This window comes from Rhinatrema bivittatum, chromosome 3 (assembly GCF_901001135.1).
Source record: "Rhinatrema bivittatum chromosome 3, aRhiBiv1.1, whole genome shotgun sequence".
Classification (NCBI taxonomy): Eukaryota; Metazoa; Chordata; class Amphibia; order Gymnophiona; family Rhinatrematidae; genus Rhinatrema; species Rhinatrema bivittatum.
Genome location: NC_042617.1, coordinates 57,070,892 through 57,082,915, shown reverse-complemented (window position 1 = coordinate 57,082,915; position 12,024 = coordinate 57,070,892). Strand labels below are relative to the sequence as shown.

General features: G+C 43.0%; 1 protein-coding gene across 5 annotated transcripts in view; it reads left to right on the top strand.

Moving 5' to 3' along the window:
- The window catches only part of HHAT (hedgehog acyltransferase), a 598,180-nt gene that overhangs the window by 56,962 nt on the left and 529,194 nt on the right, over window positions 1-12,024 (top strand). The window lies entirely within an intron of this gene.

The following is a 12,024-nucleotide window of genomic DNA, read 5'->3' as shown; positions in this document are numbered from 1 at the left end:
TCTGATTTTTAGTTTTTTAACTTGATTATTTATAAATGTTTTAAACTGTACACCACTTAGGAAGGATGGTAAGTGGTCTTAAACGTTTTAAAATAAATAAATACCTGTACGGAACCCTAAAAACTGTATCAAATAATTGGAATCATAGGAAGAAGACTGAGAGTCAGAAAAGATGCATCATGATGTATCATGCTGCAGGCAGAAAGACCTGTGATGGCATGATGCTTAGCAAGCTTCATCCCACTGGTTGGGGTGCCAGTAAGACCCTTTGCTGTGCATGCCATTTCTAAAGCCACCTTGGTGTCTGCTTCCTCCTCTTGGTGCCCTTTCAGGTGACAATAATTACAACCCCAAAAGTCAACATGAAGATGCAAAAGATACATACAGGAGTTAAGCGAAAACGCTATGTTAAACCACACTGGTTGCTTGCCATGCTTCCAGAAGTTTCCTTTCATTGTGGCTATGAGAAAAGAACAAAAAATGACTGCTAGCCTTCCCAGCATGAGCACACTATTTGATCTTCCTGACATGGACACCAGAAGTTGAAACACATAGCTGTGATGAAATGGCTGCGAGCTGGACTTGGATGCACACACCATTGGCCCCCCTTCAAGATGTCCACTGCCATCCGAAGCTCATGACCCCAAGAAAAATATAACCAACAGAGAGTGTGTTCTTAGGGGATGAAGACGGCCACTGCCACACAACCTTCCATCCCTATTCTTTCTTTTTTTTTTATTTTTAATAAACATCATGGCTCAAACGGCGACTGCCTTGCCTCACATCCAACTCTCACAAATAACAACTGAATCATCGCCATGCACAACTCTGTGTTCCCTGCGCCACCCTCATGTGTCAAGCTTCAGGAGTGCAAAACAAATCCAGGCACTCTCTCTGGACCTGCACCTTCAAGATGGTGATGACAATACAGCCAACCAGCCAACAGTGCCAGTGCCAGGATGTGGAACCAGCAGGGCCAAAACCAGGATTTGCATGAAGGAACACAGCCAACATCCCAGGTGATTCAACAGCTAGCGACCTTCCCCAGCATCTGATCGGCCGTGAGGATGGGCCCAAAGAGTTTTGGGAAGGAGGGAGGAAGAGGGGGGATGGACAGTTGCAAACACCTGAGTGCCACACAGAGGGAAGAACAGCACTGGCTCCTGCCCCCAATGCCGATAAGAGAAAAAACAACCATTGCCCCCCCCCCCTCCCCTCTTTTTTCAGTGTTTATGTGCAGGAGCAGGATCTTCCTCTAACTGCCGTGGACACCCTGAAAACAGGGGCTCCTGCCAAATCACCAAGGCAGAAAAGGGCCCGATAGAGGTAGCCTCTTAAAAAACTTGAGGGGTGGGGGGAAGGAATGAAATGGAACACTGACTGACTGCACATCTGGCTGGCAGGTCATATTGACCCAAACCTGGCCGTTTTCACCCCACATGTTCCCCGGATGCATACTTAGGCTTACCTGCACTTCCTGCTCCTGTGCCCTCACACTGGGGTCTTTGATTTTCAGCTGGAATACCGCCAGACTCTGACTTCCCACCTGCTCAACTCCTCCTGATGTGGCCACCAATCAGTGGGGTCACTTGTGAAAAATAACTGCCTGCATTTTTTTTTTTTTAACCTTCTGTAATGGGTCCTTGCACCCTCCTTTGCTTGCCAGCCTGAGGACTTCCGTCTGAGGAGGAGACAAAGCTGCAATTGAAAGTGGCTATGGAAGGAGTGAGACAACTGAGCAAAAGCAAGAGAAGCAACAGGTATCGGCCTGGAACAATAGAGATGCCACAAAAAAATGTTAAAAAACATGGAAAAAAGAGGCTGGTGGGTGGGCTGGCCTGCACTTATATTGTGGTTGCCGGCCCGCACTTATATTGTGGTCACCGGCTTGCCCCAATCTCCATTCCTGTCCCAGGACCACTCCTGGGATCTGGAGGTGGAGCACTGCCCCTGTTGTGATCTCCCTACCCCTGTATGAGGATGGCCCTGCAGTCAATTTATGTTTTCTTTTAAATCTACAGGCAAGCTATGGGGGAACGGGAAGAGTTCTTCAGAATATTGTTTAAATTATTTACATAGAAATCAGTGCAACTTCCCCCCCCCCCCCCCCGCGCGCGTAAATCCTTTAAAATCCGGCTCTTTGTTTTTTGTTTACTTTTCCATTTTTTTGTAGGCTTGAACTTAGTCAATATATCAAAAAATGAACCACCAAAAAGATTGCGTGAGGAAAGGAGACCTTCATCAACACATAGCAGAGCAAACACATGAAAGCATTGTAACTTTAACTTCAAAGTCACTTCGAGTGCTCTATTGCAATGACAGTTTTAATCATCGGTCTCAACAATTTTGCTATCCAAATTTTTTATATTTTAAAGTTCAAGTGATGAGCACACAAACTCAGTGCAATGTCAGTATAATAATTATAATAGTAGGAGTGTATGAGGATGGCTGAGCAAATCTGGGCTGGAAAAATAAATCACGATGACTCCAGCCTTTTCTAATGCAGGTGTGGCCGAAGAGAGAAGGGCCGCGGCCTGGGCCTGGTGCTGGGAGGTAGGAATAGGCTTCTTGAGACCGGGAGTTGTAACAAATCAGGAGTATCTACTCCTGGAGATGTGGGGCCTTCTGATCCCAGCTGGGCTCACAAACTTATCCTGCCTCAGATGGTCCCACCCTCAGGACTCTCCCTGCCCAGCAGGGTCACGCCTACATAGCTCTCTCCATCTGTGGGATTTAAGGTGGACCATGCTATCCTGCACAGGCAAAAAAAGGGGGGGGGGAAACAGCGGCACTCCCTCATAGGGTGAAACTTATCTTAATTGAAACTTGCTTATGATACTGCACACAGGGCCGGATTTTAAAAGGGTTACGCGTGTAGCTGGCCTTACATGCGCCGGGTCTATTTTAAAAAGGCCTGGCAACGCCCATAAAGCCCCGGGACACATGTAAGTCCCGGGGCTTTACAAAAAGGGTGGGGCTGGGTAGGTGCTGGGCGGGGCGGGGTGGGGCTGGAGGCCTCCAACAGAGCGACTCTCCCCCCCCCCCCAATCCCTCAGCCTAGTGGCCCTAGGGAGGCCTCTGGCCATGCCCCTGCATCATATATCATCCCGAAGGGTGAGACTCCCCAAGGCTAGGTTCCGCCTTATCCATGAAGCTTCCTCTGAAGCAAAAACCATATCATTTGTTTTCCCCAACTCAGATGGCTTTACACATCCACACATTCACACACCACCATCCACTTTGACCACAACATACTCCACAATCCCTCTTCAAATCATTAGAAGAATCCACATTCCTCATCCTGAGAAGGCATCTCCTGTATTCCTGGTGAAGCACATTTGTTTCTTCAATCTTCGCCAGCAGATAGCTGCAGTCATCCAGCAGTGCTCTCCTGGAGCCGGCAGTGTCAATTCTGAGAAATATCCAAACTCTAGAAGAACTCAAATAAGCTGCCTGTAACTGAGCTTGCTGCATCTTGCCGATGGATAAAAGTACAAAAGCAGCAGATCCCAGAATAAATAATGTCTCCAAACTGACACTTATGCAAGCCGGAAAAGACTAGACTCGCTTTGGGCCAGATTTTAATACCTACGCGTGGGAGTAGATTTGTGCGTGCAACCCAGCGCGCACAAATCTATGCCCGATTTTATAACATGCACGTGCAGCTGCGCACATGTTATAAAATCCAGGGTTGGCGTGCACAAGGGAGTGCACACTTATGCACCTTGCGCGTGCCGAGCACTAGGGGAGCCCCGATGGCTTTCCCTGTTCCCTCTGAGGCCGCTCCGAGGAACTTTCCTTCCAGCCTCCACCTTCCCCTCCCTTTCCCTACCTAACCAGCCCCCCAGCCCTACCTAAAACCCCCCTAACCTTTATTATGCAAGTTGCGCCTGCCTGCGGGCAGGTGTAGGTTGCACACACCGGCCTAGCAGCCCTTCGGAGGCCTCTGGCCCCGCCCACTCCCTGCCCCTTTTTTCAAGCCCCGGGACATACGCACATCCCAGGGCTTGTGTGTGTTGCCGGGCCTATGCTAAATAGGCTTGGCGCACTTAATCCCCCTTCGCCCGTAAGTCCAGCTGGATTTACGCGCATAGGGCTTTTAAAATCTGCTCCTTTATGTATAGTGTGCGCTTAGGAGAATCTACCATTCCCAACTGTTGAACCCGGCAGTCCGCTCTTACTGGGGAGCATGCATTGTAACGGATATCATGGGGCTTCTTCCCGTCCATGCATTCACCACTGAAGGCATAATATGCACCCAGACTTGCAATATTGATATTTCCACTGCTTTTCATAGCAGATTAATGTGCTCTAAAGTCACTGATTCAGCTCCCAATCGCTGCATGGTCAAGTAAAAAAAAAATTAATAATAATAAAAAAAGAAAAGAGATCCCCTCATGCTCTTACAGGATTGTCTTTATGCAGCATTCAACTTCATACAGCTACAGCGAGGAAATGGTGTACATCCTTGCCTTAGACTCTTTAGGTGCTGTGAGAGCCATAATGCATGAATCACAAAAAACAAATGGATAGTCTTGGCAGGTTAGGAACTCCATCATAGCAAAAAGCTAACTAGATATTATAAACTTGGTGCATAAGTATTACTTGTCAATTGTAAATCAACGATCATAACTAATAACAGGGATCTAAATCACACTTTTCTCTTCAGCTGGTCTACAAACTCTTTGGCTTCAGAGTTTGTAGCAAGCAAATGAGTTTCCCCATTGTGGAAAACTTTTAGATGGGTAGGAAACTCCAAGGAGGATCTCACACCTTATAAAACAATTGTGTACAATTAAGGGTTGAACCCCTTCTGAGTGGCAAGTTCTTTAGCTGAGAAGTCCAGCAAAAGTAGCAGCTTACCATTGTCGTACATAAGCTCTTTGAACTTTCGGTAGGCCATCAGAATTTTTGTCCGTGTTATTCAGGTATTTAGCAATTACTTGCTTAGGGTATGCTTGATCCGGGCCACCAGCCCCTAGCCTATGGGCCCTCTCTAACAGGATTGGTCGACCCGTAGCGATCACATTTAAGGCCTTGGGGAGCCATTTCTCCCAAAAATGGATTAAGATTCCTGGATAGATTCCGGCACATCTGAAATGTGCATATTATTGCCTCTGCTGTGGTTCTTGAGCTTGTCCAATTTCTCTTCCAAATTTTTATTTTTCTCATGGAGTTCTTCAGTGACGGCCTCCAGTGAGATCATGCGATCATCATGATCCGTTAGCTTACTTTAGATTCCGCCACCATGTCTACTTTCTCCCACAGTTCATCTAGCGAAGACTGGATCTTTTGGAGCTGGTCTATAAGGGCTGCTGAAACTGCTTGTGTAAGATCTCTCAGCGTCGCGTCTGACAGGCCTTCCGCAATCAGGCCTGCCTTCTGTGCCATCTTGTCCTCGGTAATAAGAGCCTTAATCAGTTCTGGTTCTTTTTGTCCGTCCCGCCATTTCTCCCAATTTTTTCACGACAAAATTGTCACTTCAATTTACCTGCTTGCATAGCCCTTTGTTTATCCAAAGCACTGCAAATTACTGCTAAAAATTATAAAAACATTCCTGGCTTCTAGGGAGCAGGATGGAGGAGTTGGATAACTTCACCACCACACTGCCCAAGGCACGACTATTTTAAATGTCAGTCAGGCAGGAAAGTGTGCTCTAGCAACCTGCCTCATTTTCTGTTACAGGAAACATTCATACATACAAACTTGTTCAATTAACTGTGTTGTAAAGCAACAGGGTGACAAGGAGAATGATATTCAAAGTGATTTGTAAAGGTGAAAAGTGATTTGCCTGCATAAGTTTGCAGTCTTAAAATTGCCTATCCTCAATACAGATATAGAACCAGCATGAAAGAATCAGTTGCTCTACAATGTTCTAGAGAACCTGTGATGGCGAGTCTTGTTGAATCAGCTATTAGATGTCTATGTGTACTAAATGTGACTGCATAAGGAACCTCTTGTAAGCAGAGGCTCCTGTAAATTCCAGGAGAGAGACTTTTATTGTTGGAACTGTGTAGGACAGTGGTTCCTAAACCTGTCTTGGGGACACATAGCCAGTTGTTTGTCAGAATAGCCATAATAAATATGCATGAGAAAAAATTGCATGCAAATCATGCTTACATGTACTTTCCCTTTTGAAATTGATCCCAGGAAAACTCCCTGCACACCTTTATATCTGATAATTTGTCCACATAGTTTTCCAGAGAAATTTTGCATGCATGTATTTGGATTCCCAAAAGTTTGTATGTAAGTGCAAGCCCCTGGGAACGCCTCTTCTCAGTATGATACTATGCACACAAGTTTATCTGCACATAGGGGTTGATTTTAAAAGCAGTGGGAATATGGCCGCGCTGATTTTATAACATGTTATAAAATACGATGGCCGCGCAATTAAGGAGCAGACTGGGAGGGAAATTCCCTACCCCCCTACCTAACCTTCTTCCCTCTTCCCCTCTCTTCCCTGCCCCTAAACCTAATCTAACTATCCGCAAATTTTTTATTTTAGTACTTACTGTTCCTCTGGAGCAGAAGTAATCTCCACGTGCTGGCTGACTGCTGGTGTGCGTTTCCCCAGCCCATCCCTTTGGAGTGGCCTGGCACTTCGACGCGTACTGGAGTTTACACGTGTGGCCGGGCCCGTTGTAAAATGCACGCAGCACGCAAGGCCTGGCCACACGTGTAAACCCTGAAATTTACGCACGTAGCCAATATAAAATTTACTTGATGGTGACGGCATTCTTGTAAGAACCCATTTCTATGGGTAAAGCACTGTTTTACCTTTTGAAATGACATTTAAAATTATCCTGTTTGGGTCTATGGAAAAAATGCTTAGTATATCTCATCCTTAGGGAGATTTCTGGTGACATCTAAATCCAAGCTAGGTTTTCTAGTCTGTTTATGCTTGTATTCCATATTCTGCTTTGACCATTTCTGGTGTGATATTAAGAGTATTAAAAGTTACCAAACACTGAGATTTGAATTTTTTGTCCTGCCGACTGGCAGTTTACCTGGGTTAAATTGTTAACTGGGTAAAATGAGGGAAGTCCTGGGGCATTCTGAGAATGGGGCTTAAGTTTAGTTGGGTAGCTCAGATATTGAGTGCTACCTGGTTGAATGTAAGCGGATAAATCTGGTTGAACAAAGTGCTGTTCTAAAGTTAATCAAATAACTTTAGGAGAGTATATTCCGTATTAGACTTACCCTGGGTAAGTCCCTCTGTACATCTTGGGTAAAGTTAGCTGGATAACTTCCCGCACTGCTGAATATGGGGCTATCAATGAATTGGCCTTTCTGATGTTCCTTTTACAGGACCTGTCTCTTAACCCCTAATATTTGAATCTTGGGATTCTAATAAGAGACATTTTCTGATACTCATTGCTAGTGAGACTATTTTTTAAGGGCAAGCCTGCAAGCACTTGTTGGGATGCTTTCAAGCTATATGTGTGAAGTCAGGCCATTTACAGTGGTATGCTTGCTAGAGAGTAAAATTGGCTAGAAATGGATCTGTGACAGAAATAATTGAGGCGCTAGAAGGGAAACATAAACATGTCAGGGAGCTATCAGCAGGAGCTATGTTGAGAGAAAAGTATTGGGTTCCGATTACCTGTTTTCTCAAAGTGGTCTTCAAATACAATGAAGCTATAATTTTTATTTTGTTGACTGTCTCAGTGTCAGGTTATGGCCCCCAGATACACACAGAGTTGTTCTCTGTAATTGAGGCAAGGGTTTTTATTTACAGGGATACACAAAGCCCAAGTTGCTTTCATCTTCAGTTTAACTGTACCAAGTTCAGTAATTTACTACTCTCTGCCTTGAGTCTAGGTCCCATCAGACTGGTTTATTTCTCCAATATCCCAGTCCAGGTTCAGAGCACAACACTGGAGCTTCACCTCCTGGCTCCCACACTACAACCCTCACCCTTTAAGTTGCCAGGATACTGGGCTTTACCAGCAACCTTTTTTCTTTTTGAACCCCTGAGGACCAATCTGGATCTTTGTGGGTGGGGCTGTATCCTGGGCTAACACAGTTCTAAAGATGCCTCAATTTAAACAATCTTTAAAGAAGAAACTAACATACTATGATTAGTTATCAGCGCAAATTATCAGCACAAAATTGCCAATGACCATCATATATGGGCAAAATGTGTTAAATGAATACACATTATTCAGTGTGCTATGCACATCCAATTGTTGCCACAATGTTTAATCATCGGTCATTTTTAATTATTTTTTCAAGTGATGCAATATTAAAGTACTTGTGAGAAATAATAAAGTATTTTCCACGTGATAAAGAATTTTCCACGAATTTCATCCACAATGTTATTAATAATGGTATCTTGACTTAGCTTGTGTAGTGTTGTAAGCCCAACGAACTGATGTCAAGTTTAGACTGCAAAAAACGCCCGACATGGTCCGTGTTTTGGAAAGCAGGATTCCTTCTTCACAGGGCTCATTGCTGTTCCAGTGTTCTTCCGGCTGTGTAAAGTCAACTTGTAAAAAAGTCAAAAAAATCAATGAAGTTTCGATAATATAACTATTCAAATATTTCAAGTATCAATTCGATAAGTCCAATTATCAAAGTTCAAAATTCCCAAAATGCGACAGAGAAATTACTTAACTTCAGCAATAATATAAATGCCATACCTTTTAAACATGTACGCATCTTACCGCAGAGTATTATTGAATGACAGCGGTTTTTGGTGGGCTATTTCAAGGTAGTCTGGGATAAAACCGGAGATGACATAGATGACCATAAAAGGAGTAAGGAATGACGTTCGAAACAGGAAATGACGTATGTGACCAAATTAAGACAATAATTGTAGCAGGTTTGTTGCAAGACTGTATATCAAAATGGCGTCAAACCGGAAATGATATAGATAGCCATGTAAGGGGTAATAGTTCCCTCTGGAAAGGAAGGAAATGACATATATGGCCAAATTCGGACTAATCTCAGTACATGTTGTAAAACGGAGCGCTCAAATAAAAATTATAACTGCAAGTATGAGTTATAAGATAGAGTACCATTCAACGGCTAAATTAAGCCCATTGGGATGTACAGTGTTCAATGTATAGATCCATTTTTGTTCTCTTAAGTTCAAAATTGATTGAGGATTCCATGGGCAGACCCTGCTTCAAAACCCATCAAGCCACCTTTTTGCTCTGACAGTTGATTTCTAGCAAATGGACTACAGGCTAATGAACAGCCCAGCACTTTTGCAACAATTAAGACCTTTTGTGCACTCTGGTGACTGCTCAAAGGAGTATAAAAATGGTCTTTTCATATATATATATATATATATATATATCAATGTAATGAATTGATGGCATTATTTAAAATAAAGTGTTCCTTGATTTTTCCTGGTCAAGCAATGAGGAAAAGGATTAAACAAACTTTTGGTTCTAAGAAAATGCAGATGACAATCCATAACAAGAAACTGAAGAAGTCACTGGGCTCAGATATGATTTATTTTGTATTTATTTATAACTTATATTTATAAACCACCCTGTCCTAAAAGGCTCCAAATGATATACATACCTTGATAGTTCTGTGATGTCCTTAGTACAATCCATAACCAATTTTATAGAATTGACTAGTATTTCTTTGTTGCTTAAAAAAAATAAATACTACCAAAATGCTATGCAATTAGATTTATCTTTGCTGAACAAATCTCAAAGTGCTGCAAATCTGAAGACTCGTAGTAAGGAAACAGTTATGTCCATACTCATACATATTCAGCCTAAGATTTAATTTAAAATAGACATTCTGGTGATGCCATGCATAATTTAATTTAATACATCAGTATGTTCTGACTGGGACTGCTTGCATGGTGGTATCCCTGGATTCTAAAAAAAAACAAAACAAAAATCATGTTAGCACCCCGCGATATGAGCGTCATTAAGCAGCAACAAATATTGCAACACAACTGGTACATTATCACATATTATTTGTTTTTATCGCACAACCACAGCCATAGAGAGAGAGAGAGAACTTTAATATGCTGAATAGGACTCTGTATATAAGTAGCACTGGAGATGGGCACATTCAACTCAGGGTGGGTTTGGGTGGGTGGTATTATATACATAGTCAGAGGAATTAAGTGCAAATCTAATATCACTGAAGAATTTCTATCATTTGAATCAATGAAAGTTACAACAAGAGGAGTTCATTTGTAGGATGCAGTCTCAGTGTTACTCTACTGTGCTGCCGAATATCCCCATTAAGTTAACTGGATAGCTGCATTCAGCGAGCTTAGGCCTGGATTTATCAAAATGCGATAAGTATTGCATACGATAGCAAAAGGGGCATGGTTTATGCTAATAGACAGTTTATCGCAATTTGCACTAATTACCTATGTGAAGAGCTAAGTTAACACAAATTGCGATAACGTTTTCAGACCATGCGATAAGTGCTAGACCTGTTGTATTTCCTGCATACAACCACTGGGGGACCATTGTAGAAAGAGAGAGAGAAGGAGAGAGAGAGAGAAAGAAAGAGAGGGAGAGAGAGAGACTGACTAGCCATAATGTCCACTCCCTTGATAGGTATTGGTATCCCTATGGGAAGCCCACCTAGTAACTAGAGGTGAGGTTTAGGCATTAGTGTAGGGGGTTAGGGTCCACTTTGACATTCAAAGTGAGACATATAAACAGAACAGTGGTCTCTTGTGAAGATTTGATGACCTTCGGAGTGAGGAAACTCACTCCAAGATGATATTTCTGCAAGGTTCTTTCAACCTAGCTTGATGGACACTCTACCTGGGTAACATCAAGCTAGGTGGAGAGAACATTGCAAAAATCTCATCTTTGGGTGAGTTTCCTCTCTCCGTAGGTCATCAAATCTTCACAAGAGACCACTGTTCTGTTTATATGTCTCACTTTGAATGTCAAAGTGGCCCCTAACCCCCTACACCAGGGGTGGGCAATTAATTTTCCCATGGGGCCGCATGAGAAATTGGGATGGTTTTAGAGGGCCGGACTAATATAATTAACTCAGTTCTCAATAGCCCTACTTATGAAAAGACAGCAGTTTACCACCAATGTATGTCCTCTGAGAAAACACAACAAATAAGACCGATACAAACGCTTACATGCTAGCAAAATATCTCATCTCGGTAACAGACACAGAACCGACCTAACATACTCCCAGGATCTGTAGTAATGCACATAAACTAATCCGCACACAGTTACACCTGTATTATGGAATACACTCAAACAGGAGCAACCCTATCTATGAAAAGGCAACACTACAAATATTACATCAGACCCTAAACACCAATACACCTCTTATTAGGAAAACAGAACTAACAAGCAGCTATAGATCCCCAAACAGAAATAATTGTAAAACTATACTAATAAGCAGAATAAATATTTCTAAACAGCTATGAACAGAATAACATCCAACAATTAAAAACTCATAAAAACTATTAAACATTCTCCAAACACCAATAAAATATTTCAAAAAAGCAGACATCACACAATTAAAATGGCAGTCAAGAAAAATAAACTTAAAGCCACCTTTACTTACCCCCTCCAGCAGCTCTCCTACTCCCCTTCCCTGCAGGCCATGGCACACACCAGAAGCAGCAGTAGAAGCTAAGCTCTATACTTATGGTCCTCTTCCTTAGTGCCCATGTCTCTCACACACACACCATACCAGTCATGCCCCCCATGACCAGTTTCTGTCTCTCACACACCAATCATCTCCCAAACAGTCTTTGGCACACACACACCAGTCACCTTCCTGAACAGTTTCTCTCATGCCATACACACACACACACACACACACACACACACAGGCTTCCCACTCCCGTGTTCTACTTGCATATATGGTCTTCTCACTCTCATAATCACTTTCTCTGTCTCTCTCTCTCACACACACACACACTCACTCACCAGTCTCTCACTCCCATGCTTGTTCTCTCCACATGCACAGGCTTCTCATTCCCAAAATCACTTTCTTTCTCTCTCTCACACACACACACACCAGTCTCTCACTCCCATGTTCTCTTTCAGATATACCGGCTTC